We start from the raw sequence: 13,995 nt of genomic DNA, 5'->3' as shown, positions 1-13,995 counted from the left end.
AATCCTCTATTTGTATCTGTAGAAGAACGCCTCAGGTGGACTCTGTAATATAAGTATGTTTCTCTCAGTCATTATCCTTAGATAGAAAGTATTGTAAAACAAACCAAGAATTAGAAAATTGCGCTTCAAAACAAATGGTTTTCCTCGTGGCGCAATGGTAAGTTTGGGGGCGGTTGACACAGCTAAGATAGCCCAGTGTGTAACTCTGTGCTTAACAACAAACAAATAAGTTATATATGTAAAAAACTGCTGGTATGGGTAGAGAAATCACTATGTACTGCTGCATACCATATATTCAAAATTAAAGAAGCCTTACTTATACAACAACTCAAGCCCAAAATAAACCAATACAAAGGAACACTTTTATACCTATATTAATAAATATAATCAAACATCTAAGCACGCCCTTTATATTTCTACACTCTGTTACACAACCCCCTTCAAACATGTGGTCAGCTATCGGTCAGTTATCTCTTTCTTTCTTTATGAACCTGACGATGACCGAAGAAGGTCGAAACGTTGTTCGGTCCTCTACATAGTGCTTTCTCTACCCATACCAGCCGTTTTTCGCATATATAATTTTCTCTATAAGTAAGTTTTCTCGTCATCACGGAAACAAACAAGTGTGTGGGGAAATAAAGGATTTAGTGTCATGAATGAAGACACTAAGTGGGATTATAGTTTCTGTTGGTTAAATTTAATTGTTTTTATACAAGTATTAACAGAAACAGAAATCAGTATTGACCACAATATAGGTTGTATCCCCTAGTAATGATACACCAAACCGCCCCCCCCCCCCGCTAGTAGAGCGGTAAGTCTACGGATTTACAACGCTAAAATCAGGGGTTCGATTCCCCTCGGTGGGATCCGCAGATGGCCCGATGTGGCTTTGCTATAAGAAAACACACACACACCAAACCATAGATCCTTGCTTTGATGTTGCAAAACTTTGTTAATTTCTTTATAAATTAAGCCTGACATCTAGCGGCGAGAGTTCATATCTTTACTTTGTGTAGATTCTTGACTCCTGGTTTTAATCTCAGATGTAACTTGTTTACGTTATAAGCCCCAGTTTTTTTGTAGTTTAACAATTATAGTTCTCTTATCGAAATCAAATCTATCTTTCTGCCCATTCACTGCTTACTTAGCATCAGTTTTTCTCTAACTGTAATTAGCTTAAGGTCCTCGTGTTTTTGTTGTTGTATTTTTTAATCTGTTAAGAAATACGTGTTCGGAAAGTATGTTTCATTCTGGTCGGAACTATACGTATTATCCAAACTATGGTATGCCAGAATCATTTCTAAAAAACAACAACAACAACTATAAAACACGTAGGTCAATTAATTTGTCACTCTTGCTTTATAAACATTGTATAGTGATACTTCGATTAAATTTCAATCATACATATAACGTAAAGGCTGAACTTAGTGTCTTGAATGAATAGTCTAAACGGTATTATAGCTTCTGAATAGAAACAGAAATCAGTATTGACCACAATATAGGTTGTATCCCCTAGTGATGATACACTGAGTCCTTGCTTTGATGTTGCAAAATGTTAATTTCATTACAACTAAGCCTGACATCTAGCGGCGAGAGCTCATACCTTCACTTTGTGCAGTCTCTTGTTTCCTGGTCGTAATGTCCAGTCTTGTCTTGTCTAAAAAAAATGGACTGTTGAATGTTTTGAATTTAATAAACGATAAGGTTTTATTTTATTGTAGAGTAAATCAAGTCTAGGCCAAACCTAATTTTAGTGCCCTCTAGTGGAAGTAGTCATATTAGTGTGTACAACTGTACATTTTTAATTATTGCCTTCGTTTCCTGATGGGACAGACTTTCGACGCTAAAAATTGGGTTTCGATACCCATGATGGACATGGCACAAAGAGCCCATTGTGTAGCTTTGTGTTTAGCAAGAAATAGACCTTACGTTCGTTCTAACGTACACTGGCGTAAATGAAATTACATTTCACAAACTCAGTCCAGTTCACACTGTAACAGTTGTCAAGCAATATAAATATCGTATCGTTTCAAACGTTATTGTTTGTGTTAGTTCACAGTCAGCCTGAAGAGAGCTGGTATTGACGAAAGACCTCGTCGGCACTGGAAATAACAAATATAGCGTGATTGGCATATTATTATATAATTTTCTTTACTATCAGTTGAAAGTTATTATCAATCGTTATTAGTGCAGACTTCTCTCGTTGACGCTAGGGGTCACCTTACTCGCTCTGGGATGAAGATGACAAGCTTGCTAGATCGCCAGGTCTCTTGAATCATGAGAATAATAGTTAATATATGGTGGTTAAATAAATGGTTAACACAGTTTTCGCCGAAATAACTAATAAAGTGTAAAAGATTCTAACTGTAATTATGAAGTGTTCTTATATATTAAAATTTGTTAAAAATTACACTCCACTAACCTAATTCAGCTCACACCGAAACAGCTGTTGTCAACCAATTTCTTCATATAAACAGCGACTCAATCAACCATTCTAGCTGTAACTTGCAACTACATAAAAGCTGCTAAGAGACGGAGCTCACATTAAGCTTGCTTTTATTCTGAACACTTGCTGATTTCTACTCTTTTCTGGAATCATCGGAAGTGTTCTTCATCGTATTCCAATATGGTGGATGATTCATTGCATCAGAGAAAGTTAATCATTTTGCCTCTTTCCATGAAGATAGGTTTCAAAGAACCGAGCTGTCATCTTCTTGGTTATAGTGACACTTCAACCATTAACTCTCCCTGTGCTTTCCTTCCTATATCCGGCATGGCCAGGTGGTTAATGCGCTCAACTCATAATCCAAGAGTCGGGGGTTCGAACCCCGTCACACCAAACATGCTCGCCCCTTAGCCTTCCGCTAGTACAGCGGTAAGTATAAGGATTTACGAGGCTAAAAGCAGGGGTTCGATTCTCCTCGGTGGGCTCAGCAGATAGCCCGATTTGGTTTGCTAAAAAAAAAACACACACACTCATGTTTTCCTTTCAAGTTCCACTTATCTTCTGGACAATGGCTATTTATATTTACAATATAGAGAACATATGCTAATAATACAGGTACCATACGATAACAATACACGTAGTATGATAATAATATAAGTAACATACGCAGTCAAAGGGCCGAACTTTGATTGTATTTTTAAAACGCACAAGACTCATTTTCATCGAAAACTGAGTTACTAGTGTTACATCGCCGTTCAATACAAAATAAGTATTGTGAAGAATGTCACAAATGAGAGTAACATAAAATGTTTTGAAAAATAAATTTCCACCTCGCCACCAGCGTCATATTACTTTGTTTGTAGTTAAGCTCAAAGTCACTCAATGAGCTGTTTATGCTCTGCCCACTACGGATATCGAAACCAGATTTCTAGAGTTGTTAGTTCGCAGATATACCGCTGGGGTTTTTTGTTTGTTTGTTTGTTTTTTGAATTTCGCACAAAGCTATTCGAGGACTATCTGTGCTAGCCGTCTCTTATTTTGCAGTGTAAGACTTAGAGGGAAGGAAGCTAGTCATCACCACCCACCGCCAACTCTTGGGCTACTCTTTTACCAATGAATAGTGGGATGGACCGTCACATTATAACGCCCCCACGGCTGAAAGGGCGAGCATGTTTGGCGCGAAGGGGATGCGAACCCGCGACCCTCAGATTACGAGTCGCACGCCTTAACACGCTTGGCCATGCCGGGCCCGGGGGTTCTCGTGATAGAGGCTTAAAGATTAATAATAATAAAATGCCAAGAATTGATGATAAAACAAGAAGCGCCCCCTATGAAAAGCTTACCAATAAAGTTGTTATTAACTGAAATTTCACGGTGTTATCAACGGCTATAGAAACGGCCTGTTCGTTAAAGCAGGAAAGTCTTCAAATTCCGATAAGAAATTGAAACAAAAATAAGAAGATATGAGATTTCCCTACAAATTGCCTTCCTTTCATGTTGTTTCAGTCCTGAGCTGTAAAGATAGATTTTTTTTTTCAAGATCGAAACTTGAAAATAAAGAAGACAGCTCCTCTTTCTTTGGTTTCTCAGCAAAAAGCAATAATCTAAACCCAAGATGTTTACTTAGCTTACACAAGTATATTATATTATAAGGAAGAAATCTTTGTCCGATCAATGAGTTGTCTAGAAATGAGATTTCTATCATATAAGAACCCGTCCCTAATTTTGATTTAATAGCCTAAAGGATGTGTTTGATATTTTGTTTCAGAGGTTTATAATCAATAGACTAAAAGAAAGGCAGCTATTTAACAGTACCCACCGTTAACTGTTATCCGATCACAGTAAGATTTGACAATTACTTTTACAGCCAATTCACTGTCCTAAAGTTTGAAGAAGATTTTAGAGGCAACGGGTGTGGAACCATGAATTCACGTTTCGTAAAGACTAACATTAAAATATGAACGTTTCTTTCATTTTATAACGCCTGCTTCTAAAACATGTGCAATGGTGTGAAACCGGTTTCTAAAACCTGCACCCGAGTATAAAACTGGTTCTAAAGAATGAAGTATGGTGAAAACTATTATTTAACATTCTAAAGTTAAAGAATCACCGAGCGTTGTACGTTAAACTTTGTTCGAATTAAAGCTTTAACATTCATACCAGCCGTCTTTAGAATGCATACGTTAAACAAATAAAGTTGAAACTTTTTTTTTTTTTTTTTACACACGTTCAAGAAACTAGTGCTGTTACCTAGTGGTGTTAGGCGTTAAGTTTTGTTTGGTTTGTTTTGAATTTCACGCAAAGCTACACGAGGGCTATCTGCGTTAGCTGATAGCTAATTTAGCAACTAGTGATCACCATCCACCGCCAACTCTTGGGTTACTCTTTTATCAACGAATAGTGGGATTGACCGTCACATTATAATGCCCCATGGCTGAAAGGGCAAGCATGTTTAGTGTGACGGGGATTCGAACCCGCGACTCTCGGATTACGACTCGACTGCCTTAACCACCTGACCATACCGGGCCCAAGCGTTAAGTCCACACCTATAAACGTCGTAAGCTTTAGTCCTTTCGCTGTAACTAATCTGTAACGTTTCTATTTATAAAAAGTTAGAAGTAGAAAACTAACCAATCTATACACCAGGCCCCGGCATGGCCAGGTGGTTAAGGCAGTCGAGTCGTAATCCGTGGGTCGCGGGTTCGAATCCCCGTCGCACCAAACATGCTCGTCCTTTCAGCCGTGGGGGTGTTATAAGTGACGGTCAGTCCCACTATTCGTTGGTAAAAGAGTAGCCCAAGAGTTGGCGGTGGGTGGTGATGACTAGCTGCCTTCCCTCTAGTTTTACACTGCTAAATTATGGACGGGTAGCGCAGATAGCCCTCGAGAAGCTTTGCACGAAATTCAAAACAAATCTATACACCAGTACTTTATATTTTACTTAAACTTATTTCAGATTAGAAAAATTGTTATATTTAACGTTAACGACAAAGAGTCGTGTCAGATATCCACGTTTTTTTTTAAAATATTCTTTAGGAGAAATGGTTTTAAATAATTTTTGCATATTCAACTCAGTATAATATTTTTATTATATTCTAATTTTTATATGTTTTATTTTTCAAATATTATTTTATTCATCTACTACGTAAATCCGAAAACAGTTCTTATGCATTTTGTTTTCTTTAAAAACTGATTTGTCAGTTACATTGGGCTCTGCATGGCTAGGTGGGTTAAGGCGTTCGACTCCTCATCTGAGGGCCGCGGGTTCGAATCATCTTCACACCAAACATGCTCGCCTTTTCAGCAGTGGGGTGTTATAGTGTGACGTTCAATTTCACTATTCGTTGGTAAAAGAGTAGCCTGAGTGTTGGCGGTGGTGGTGATGATTAGCTGTCTTCCCACCAATGACGTTCCTGTAACACTACACTACTTTTAAGCATATTACCAATCCAATGCAACTCATTTTTACACTGACCTGAATACTTTTAAAATGTCAACACTTTAGCTTTCTTATTTGTTGAAACACTTTTTAGTAAAGTTTTTTTAATTGTGTCAGACAACTGGTGCCAGTTGTCACCTTTGTTTTGTTATCTTTAGCATTTATTTAAGCTCCTAACGTGATCAAACTTGTGCACATTGTTTATATGCATTTTATCAATAAATTAATTTTATTTTCTGAAATCACACTAAGCCTGATTCTGTCTTTGCTCATCTAAAGACATTGAACATCAGAAGTTTTGTTTTTAATTTACTGCTACGTCGGAAACCAAAAGATAAGTTTGTGACAGACAGTGATAATGCATGTCATTAGTTCTACTAGTTAACGGTAATATAGGATAAGACAGAATAGGTGTTATACTGTTGAAACACTAGGACTGAATAGGTGCTACACTGTTAAAGCACTAGGACTGAATAGGTGCTATACTGTTGAAGCACTAGGACTGAATAGGTGCTATACTGTTGAAACACTAGGACAGAATGGGTGCTTTGCTGTTGAAACACTAGGACTAGATGTGGTTTATACTGTTGAAAAACAGTCGGTCTTAATGATTTTACAGCAAATTTTTTCCATTTTTTTGTACTTCGGACTTAAATAATTGTATAATAAAATATATTTCTCAAAACAAACGCATCACGTCTACACTTGAAACACAAGTCATTCAACCTTGCCTAAACTAAAGGGAACATCTAAGAAATATCTTGTATTTGATTGAGTGGAACGGTTTGATTAGAGATCAACTTATAATACTTGCTCAGCTGAGCTCAGAAAACAAAGGCCTAAAATTCACCTGTTTAACATAAACACCTGTTAAGCGAAAAAGTTCACACGGAAACATGTTTACAGCATTTCGAATGAACGAGTTTTCTAGTTTCAACTAAGAAAAGTTTACGCACTTATCCAATTACGTCATTCGAAGATAACCAACCATCTATTTTAGCTGTTATCAAACTGTTTTCTATATCAAACAGGAGAGTGAAAACTCTTGAGAAGTTATTATTTTTAGTACGTATACTTATTTCTAAATCTTAAGCGAAAAGTTGCACAATGGGTTACATGAACTGATAAAACCCTTATATCTAATGCTGTAAGACACCTTAAATTTAATGTCGAGCCACTGAGGAACGTGTTTAATGGTAAGATAATTATCTTATCAGGTTGTTTCTATGTTTCGTTGAATTTTGCGCAAGGCTACTCGAGTGCTATCTGTGTCATCCATTCCTAATATAAAAGTGATAGAGTAGGGTCTTTGTTTGGTTGGTTTTGAATTTCTCGCAAAGCTACAAGTGGGCTATCTGAGCTGGCCGTTCCTAATTTAGCGGTGTAAGACTAGAGGGAAGGCAGCTATAATCACTACCCACCGCCAACTCTTGGGCTACTCTTTTACCAACGAATGGTGGGATTGACCGTTATATTATAACACTCCACTGCTGAAAGGGCGGGCATGTTTGACGTGACGGGGGTTGAAACTCTAGACGTACAAATTACGAATCAAGCGCCCCAAACCACCTGGCTATACCAGTCCAATACTAGAGGAAAAGCAGCTGGTCAACACTACACACCTCCAACTCTTGGGATACTCTTTTACCAACGAAATTTGTGATTGACTGTTACAATATAATGGTCACACAGCTTTGGGGGAAGCATATTCAGTGACGGGACTCGAACCGTCAGTTTGCGATCAAAGCGCCCTGACCTCCCTTTTTAAAAAGTTAGTAACTGGAATAGAGGGATGACTAATGTATCGATAATTCGAAGATTGTGGTCTATATGAAACAATACTCATATTATTTCAAGTCTGATTTTTTCCAACAGGTGAATAAATATTTTGGAAAATTAAAAACTTTTGTTCATTTACGTTCCTAATATTCTTTCATTTATTAGTGCTTTGAAATGAGCTTATTAACATTGCTATGCGGTTGGTCTGTTTAAGCGCAAATTTACATAATGGGTTATCTGCACGCTGTCCACCACGGGGAATCAAATCCCACTGCGAATATGTAGAGAACACTGACAGACAGACCACGGGCTCATCAACAACAAATACGCTTTTCAAAAATCATAAGGCAAGCCTCTTTTGTCTTGTGTGTGTGTGTTTAGAGAAAACTTTAGAGAATGTAGGTTCCCTGAGGTATGGTATATAAGGTAAAATCCATAGGAAGTATAATGTAGGTTCCCCCTGAGGTATGGTATGTAAGGTAAAATCCATAGGAAGTAGAATGTAGGTTTCTCCTGAGGTATGGTATGTAAGGTAAAATCCATAGGAAGTAGAATGTAGGTTTCCTGAGGTATGGTATGTAAGGTAAAATCCATAGGAAGTAGAATGTAGGTTCCCCCTGAGGTATGGTATGTAAGGTAAAATCCATAGGAAGTAGAATGTAGATTCCCCCTGAGGTATGGTATATAAGGTAAAATCCATAGGAAGTAGAATGTAGGTTCCCCCTGAGGTATGGTATATAAGGTAAAATCCATAGGAAGTAGAATGTAGGTTCCCCCTGAGGTATGGTATATAAGGTAAAATCCATAGGAAGTAGAATGTAGGTTTCCCCTGAGGTATGATATTTTAGGTAAAATCCATAGGAAGTAGAATGTAGGTTCCCCCTGAGGTATGATATGTATGGTAAAATCCATAGGAAGTAGAATGTGGGTTCCCCCTGAGGTATGGTATATAAGGTAAAATCCATAGGAAGTAGAATGTAGGTTCCCCCTGAGGTATGATATATAAGGTAAAATCCATAGGAAGTAAATTGATCCTTTTATTTACCTATGCAATCAGTGATTTTTTTTGTGTATCAACACTTAGTAGCATATTATTATTATTTAACTGTAAAGTCATACGAGACCTTGTGTTCCATTCATTTTAAAGCTGAAACTCACAGCGAGCAAGATGTGGAACCAAGTATATTTTTTGGGTAGTTACTGACAATTTGTACCACAGACGAAAAGGTGCACTTTGGAGGTACAAGGCTTGGAAGACAGAGGCTCGATCCTCTCTCCTTTGCAATCACTGAATCCCAGTTTGCATCGTTACAAGTCAGTAAACTAACTGTGTATCACAGTAAAAACCTACAGTTCTCTCAGCAAGGAAATATCGTATTATGAGAAAGTCCGACTAGTAGAACTTCAAAAAAAAATCGAAAAAAAACACCTTGTTATTTTGTCCATCAATTAAAATTAGATTTGATATAAATAAATCTTAATCGCTGCAGACGTTATCTATACTCAATAATCTACAGAACTTTATTACATTTCAATCATTTTAACATCGAGAGTGAGAATCAGTATTGTTTCTATTTTACAACTCACCCCCCAAGAGAGTCATGCTCTAACGGTTATAACGCTTGACTCGCAATTTGAGTTTCACGAATTTGAATCTCCTTCGGCTATTGGAGCATTATACGGTGATGACAAGTCTCGCTATCTGTTCGTAAAGAGTAGCAAGAAATGGCGGTCGGTAATGTTGACTAGTTGCCTTCCCTCTAATCTGTCATTACTAAATTAGGGACAGATAGCGCTAGTGAAGCTTTGCGCGAAATTCGAAACAAAGATAGCCATTTTTGTAGCTTTACGCAAAAACAGACAAACAAAACCTTCTTGTTTTCTTGATCTTGTATGAGTGAAATCATTTTTATTTAAAATTGTCTCTTAAATTTCGCGCAAAGCTGCTCAAAGGTTTCATATATACACTAGCCATCTCTAATATTTAAGTGATAGCCATCAGTTTGTAATGGTTTCGTTTTTATCTGAGCTTTTTCCCGTTTTTGATTATTCAGAACGACTTTCCATGATCCCATTGGTAATATTACTTTTGGAGTACCCTGTAGTTTACAGTTTTAGAAGAGAATACAAAAAATAAAACAATGAAACATAATTGATGACACACTAAAGAAAAGGGCGGTGACAAAAGACGTGCTTTATTAAAGTATACATGTTTCTGTGTTGTGATAACCACACTCAATAAAAACTAGTATCAACCTGCAATGTATGATTTATGTTTATAATGGCGGTTGGTCCAAAAGTTAATTGATGTAATTATTAGTTTTTTTGCCCAAGTGCTTCACTAATAATATTAAAGAACGTAATATGAAATGAGTTCAGTCACTTGAGCTATTAAGTTTCAAGTTTTTCTCTTGTCGTTAGTTATTGGATCCATTGTGTGTTTTTCTTGGTTAATTTGAGGTGACTGATAATTTGTTTTTTTATATAGTTCTGTTTTTTTATACGTTGACTTGAACCCCTACTTCTGACTACATATCTGTCTGAAATATCAGAATAATTTTGACGTCACTCACTACGGACATCATAAATTTATTTTTTAGATGTTTTTAAAAACAAGTAAATATAAGGTGATCCTTCAAAACACATCGTAACCTTTAATGGCAATGCAGTTATGTATCACTTATATTTTAAGACATTTCCCAGGTAAATTATGGCTTTGCCTGCAAATAGAAACAACAATAAACCTTGTGCAACATTCTAACAAGCTTTATATTTACATTTCATGAGATGTGATGAAACTATCACAGTAGTGGGTCTTGCTGTAACAGAATACCCTTAAAACGATTTCGACTGATATCTGTATACGTCAGATTAGATGCTCGGCATGAAACTGGATTCGTCTTAGGATTATGGGAACTTTCATAATGAAAATAATATGCCGATATGCTCCAGTGACAGGACTGAGAATTAATCATGGTTTTTATCCTTAATATCCATGAGTATTTCCAGAAAAAATCCATCACCCATGAAAATGTTGCTTGTTTGGAACAGACTCCTCAAACACTTAGTAAAATATCGAACTGTAGAACTTGGATCAAATACCTTTTGTGACTAGTATAGTGAGTGCTAGTCTTCTAATGGAATAACGTACTTGTTGTTAGGTTAAAACAGTTGTAATATATAACAAAAGAACAGTTTTTCCTTGTTCCATAAAAAAGAGAGATATTTCATTGTTATAATCGCTAAGTACGAAATATGCTACTTATCGCTTAAGAGAATAACACGTTTTTCGTCTCACTCTTTAGAATGACCTTTAAAAATGATTTTTGCGCAACCACCCATGAGAATGACCTTTGTAAAATATGAATAAAGAGTATGAATTAGGCTATAATTTCACTGTATGAAATAACGTATCTTGCTTTACATAAAAGGTTTGCCAGTGGCACAGCAGCATGACTGCGAACTTAAAACGCTAGAAACTGAGTTTCGATACCAAAGATGGGCAGATCACGAATATCCCTTTGTGTATCTTTGTGTTTTATAACAAACAACTATAATGTTTTGAAATATATTAATTTTTCTCGCTTTATTCTTGAAGTTACTGCCTTATCTTGATGACCTGAGAAGATAACGATGTAACTTCTTACAGGCAGTGGTCATCATGTGTCTCCACATCATTACCTTTCGGAGAAAAAAACATTTCCAAGGTCTTATCCCTAAAATATTTCAGTGTAATCCCCCAGTGGCACAGCGGACTCAATCGCTAAAAACCGGGTTTCGAAAACCGTGGTGGGCAGAGCACAGATAGCCCATTGTGTAGCTTTGTGTTTAATTCCAAACAAACAAATTTCAGTGTATTATGTCTCTTTTTCTAAAGATGAGGTCTGGCGACGTCTGGTTGTTAGTACACTCGACCCTTAATATGCAAACCCGAGTTCGAATCTCTTCATTTAAACTTTTTGTCTTTCTCCTGTTGAGACGCTGTAATTATTGTAATGGTGAATTCTACTCTTTGTCAGTGGAAAAGTAGCTCAAGGGTTAGCGGTGGATGCTCTTGACTAGTCACCTTCCCTCCAGTTTATTGCTTTAAATTCAAGACGGTCAGCACAAACACTTCTCTAGTAGCTTTGCACAAACTTCTGAAAAAAAGCAAACGAACTCTAAAATTGGTAACAAAGTTCATTGTCGTGCTGCGAAGTAAGATCTTTTCTTTAAGTCCCCAAAAGAACATTATGTAGGTTATGTTTTACACTTTTATGTAATTAAAACATACAGAATATTATGCACTTCATGTTCAGTAGCGTAAGTATGTCCCCGCAATCATAGGGTGTCCCTGGCCAAAAAGTACCAAAGGGCCTGACTAACTTAAGAATTGCCGACAAGAGAAGACAAATGAATGGGAAGCAACAACGTTTTTATGCTGTAGTTATATAACTGTTGTGTTTAAACCGATTTATTTAAACATGGAGATATTTAGAGTGTCTTAGTCAGACGAAAAACAGTTTCAGCAGAAGATTAATAATATTTCTACTGTATTTCTTCTCTCTGATTAATAAGATTTCCATTGTATAACTACTATCTGATTAATAAGATTTCCACTGTATTACTGCTATCTGAGTAATAAGATTTCCACTGTATTACTGCTACCTGAGTAATAAGATTTCCATTGTATTACTGCTACCTGATTAATAAGATTTCCACTGTATTACTGTTACCTGATTAATAAGATTTCCATTGTATTACTGCTACCTGATTATTAGATTTCCACTGTATTACTGCTATTTGATTAATAAGATTTCCATTGTATTACTGCTACCTGATTATTAGATTTCCACTGTATTACTGCTACCTGATTAATAAGATTTCCATTGTATTACTGCTAGTTGATTAATAAGGTTTCCATTGTATTACTGCTATCTGGTTAATAAAATTTCCATTGAATTACTGCTACCTGATTAATAAGATTTCCATTGTATTACTGCTATCTGATTAATAAGATTTCCATTGTATTACTGCTATCTGATTAATAAGATTTCCACTGTATTACTGCTATCTTATTAATAAGATTTCCACTGTATTACTGTTACCTGATTAATAAGATTTCCATTGTATTACTGCTATTTGATTAATACGATTTCCATTGTATTACTGCTATCTGATTAATAAGATTTCCATTGTATTACTACTATCTGATAAATAAGATTTCCATTGTATTACTGCTATTACTCTGATAAATAAGATTTCCATTGTATTACTGCTATTACTCTGATTAATATTTCCATTTTAATGCTTCTCTCTGATTAATATGATTTCCATTGTATTACTACTATCTGATTTGCATTGTATTTCTTCTCTTTGGTTATGACAATTTACATTGTATTTCTTCTTTCTATTTAATAGGAATTTCCCTGTGTTATTTCTTTTTTATTAGACCCGACATGGCCAGGTGGTTAAGACACTCGACTTGTAATCTGAGACTCGTGGGTTCGAATCCTCGTTACTCCAAACATGCTGGCCCTTTCAGCCAGGGGGGCATTATAATGTGTCGGTCAATCCCATTATTCGTTTATAAAAGAGTAGCCCAAGAGTTGGCTATCTGCCTTCCCTCTAGTCTTACGCTGCTAAATTAGGGACGAGTAGTGTAGCTAGCCCTGGTGTAGCTGTGCGCGAAGTTCAAAAAACGAATAAATTGTCTAATTAATAAGCTTTCCATTGTATTACTTCTGTTTTCGGTGTAACGAGGTCCCTATTTTTACCGTTTTCTCCAGCGTACAAAATAAATAAATTCTGCTCAATAGATCAGTTTTTGTAAGAGACAAATGATTTCTTTACATATCAGAGTACCCTTTGACCTGCTGTAAGTTAGGACGAAAGAAACAAGGCACGGGATGGGCATAGCCTGAACGGAAAACCCGAAAAAAAACTTGCCGGAACTGCCGCTGGTCATCATTTTTGTAACCCGTTGGTAACAAATGTCGAAGGTAAGTCATAATTCGATAACTGTGCCCGAGCCTACAGCCTCCCTTTCTCTTCGTGCGGCTCGTGAAAACGACGAAAACCGAGAGCGTCTTCTAATGTAGTGTCAACTGTAGCTGGTATTGTATCTAATATTTTGTATTTATTATAATTATCCCTAGCAAGTGATGTGTTTTACCTTGTACCATGTTCTGGAAGAAGATGGACATTTCTATCTTTTGTTTCGGTGTTATTGATTTCATTATTTGTATCCATTGTTTGTTTTTGTCATAAACTTGAAGTTAAATAATTTATATTGTTTATTGTAATTGACAGATATTTTCCTTTATTGTATTACATTTGAAAATATTGTCGT

The sequence above is a fragment of the Tachypleus tridentatus genome, chromosome 13 (genome assembly GCF_004210375.1).
Source record: "Tachypleus tridentatus isolate NWPU-2018 chromosome 13, ASM421037v1, whole genome shotgun sequence".
Lineage (NCBI taxonomy): Eukaryota > Metazoa > Arthropoda > Merostomata > Xiphosura > Limulidae > Tachypleus > Tachypleus tridentatus.
Note: the sequence above shows the minus strand (reverse complement) of the source record.